General features: G+C 44.2%; 1 protein-coding gene across 1 annotated transcript in view; it reads right to left on the bottom strand.

Moving 5' to 3' along the window:
* The window catches only part of oprl1 (opiate receptor-like 1), a 205,352-nt gene extending 202,840 nt beyond the window's left edge, over window positions 1–2,512 (bottom strand). The window contains exon 1 of the mRNA XM_020615055.1: window positions 2,044–2,512. The gene's annotated coding sequence lies outside the window, so the exon portion shown is untranslated. The remainder of the gene's footprint in view (window positions 1–2,043) is intronic.
* Between the last annotated feature and the right edge of the window lie 257 nt (window positions 2,513–2,769).

The following is a 2,769-nucleotide window of genomic DNA, read 5'->3' as shown; positions in this document are numbered from 1 at the left end:
CCCCTACCCTGAGTGTAGTGTCCCCGGGAGAATCGTCCGACCAATAGGTCTCAGACAAGGCCTCCTCTCTAAGCTCCCTCACCTGGAGCAGCATGTCCTCGATTACTGGGAGGTGTGCCAGATGGGGCCGGAGGCGGATCATCGCCTCCATGCGAGCACATATCCGTATGCGCTCTGCAGAATCCTGAAGATCATAAAACTGGTGGCAGAAACTGTTTAAGTCCATCCACAACACCATCACCTCATCTCTCTCGCTGGCTGAGTTCATTTTGGCCAGATTGTACTGTCAGAAACGGTGCGCGATGCGGCCGAAAAGTGTTAGGTGAACTCATTAAATGGCCAGACGAGGAAGTAATGAACAAAACCCGTCTCTTTAATAAGAGAACTAACGTAAACAAAAACCATACAAGACAAGGTGAAACACAAAACTCACCGTCAGTATCAGTCCCAGGTCAGAGCCAGCAAACACATACATCCAGGGGAATCCAAAACGCGTTGTCCAAAGATAAGTCCGTTAAGCTAATACACTGAAGCAGTCCGAAATAAGAGGGCAAGGCAGAACTGAATAATCCAAGGAAGCAGTCCGGGTCAGAAACACAAAAATACCAATACCGAAGAGAATGCTAGAAAGTCAGAGCTGGGGTCTAAAACAATCTGGCAGCGTTCTGGTGGGAGGACGCTGCCTAAATAGAGGTGCAAACAATAACGAAACAGGTGAAACCAATGTGAGTGATGAAGAACGTAAAAAGACCAAAACTAAGGTGAAACAAAAACAGGAAGTAATGTCAAAATAAAAGCCGGACAGGAAGCAGCGGAACCGAATCATGACAACAGTATATGTTCTGGTCAGTGAATCCAATTTGCAATTTCCTGTAATGTTCAGAATAAAAGTAAAGTATACACCAATATTATGGAAAAATTGTGGAAAAAGCTCAACACAAATTAGTCACTAATTTAGTGACACATTTGAAATATAAAGGACAAATGAGGATAGCAGATGTTTTTCACACCTGCTCCACTAACTATGCAAAAATAGCTCATTCTTTAGTTTTCAAAGCAGTTAAATCAACATTTACATCACTCGCATGCAAAACTCAATTGCCAACAAAACAAACTACAGTGCCTTTGACTTGGAAATTAATTGTCATCATATTAGACTCTAATTTCTATGTCACACCAGGTTATTTGTCCACCACCATCCATGAAAACCATTAAACACATTTGAAATTTATTACTAAGATAGAACCATTGTGTTTAAATCTTTAATTGGGTTCTAACTTCTCAAAATATGTCAAAAACAGTAGCGGCCATCTTAAACTTAGTGCACAGATAATCAGGATATTGGCTCTACAGCCTCTACAGTTTATTGACTGGTGTGACGTCTCACAAATCTGGACCCAAATTGTTTTTATTGTTTGTTTGTTTGTTTGTTGCACACTTCAGCCACACTTACATAGAATCTGCTGCAAAGTGTCTTCATAGTAACTGCGTGTCTCTGACTCACTCCAAGACAAACACACACACACACACACACACACACACACACACACACACACACCCTGATACAACATAAGACTCCAAAATTAAGACACACACCCACACACAACCTGGCAATACTCGTCCATGATGCACTTCAATCAAAGCAGGTGTTTTGAGTGGACACACTTGAATGCACCAAACTTCCTTCTTTCTTTGTCCTGCAAGATGTCACTTAAACGCATCACAAGATGAAGCAAATGTCCCAAGGATAAACACACACAAACGCAAAGATGAATCGTAACTGCGCAGATTCAACATTGTAAAACAGAAATGCGCCATGCACGCGCCGCGCCACGCGCCATCAGTGTGTGTATACGGTGTGTTATGGCAGCCGTTCAGCTGAGGTAGCTCAACATAAAGAGTGACACACTGCAGGCGGACAGAGGCGCGTGTTCCCACGCCTTGTGCGTTACGGTGGTCCACGATATTGTATACATTTAGCAGTATACTATATGTATGCTACTAATTGTATTGTTGCAGCAAGCAGGCTGTGCAACATCCTACCTTTCTGGTGCCAGCAGTTCCAGAGCTCCCCGCAGACCGCCCCGCGCACACAACCGCTGGAAGTTGTGTTTCTCACTGCGTTACTGTGCAATCTATTGGATCATACCCGCTTTATCTCTCGGTTTGGGATTGTTTTCTTTAAATTCTTTAGTTTCTTCCTCTTGTCATCACCAAGTAGTGCTCGGTGACAGAATCCAAAAGCCTCCGTCTGGTGCTCACGTCCAGGTTTTGTTCGGGATTACGAAGGGAGAGAAGAACCGCTTCACCTCCGGTCAGCATCAGCCGGTAGGCAGGCAGATGGAAAGAGAGAGAGAAAGGAGGGGTCTGCTAGGATAAAGATGCCGCTTGGCGTTGTGCTTTCCATTCTTTTCTTCTCTCTCTCGCAGATCGATGAGGGCTTGCTCAATACTCCCTCTCCATCTCTCCCATCTTTTATGCCTATTTGGCTGTGGCAGGAGAGCTGCTCTCTGTGTGTGTGTGTGTGCGTGTGTGTGTGTGTGTGTGTGTACTTGTATGACCAGCAGTGTGAGGACCGCTTTGAATTTTAAACCAGGGGAGTGAGGATATTTTTGGAAAGTGAGGACATTTTGGCTGATCTTCACTTTCTCAGACCCCTTCAAATAGCTGTTTGAGAGAACACTTGGTTTTCAGGTTAAGGTTAGAATTAGCTTTAGGTTAGGTGAAGGGTTGTGGTTAGGCATTTAGCTGTGATTGTTAAGTGGGTTA

The sequence above is a fragment of the Monopterus albus genome, unplaced genomic scaffold (genome assembly GCF_001952655.1).
Source record: "Monopterus albus unplaced genomic scaffold, M_albus_1.0 scaffold157.1, whole genome shotgun sequence".
Classification (NCBI taxonomy): Eukaryota; Metazoa; Chordata; class Actinopteri; order Synbranchiformes; family Synbranchidae; genus Monopterus; species Monopterus albus.
Note: the sequence above shows the minus strand (reverse complement) of the source record. Positions and strands in the feature narration are given on the sequence as shown.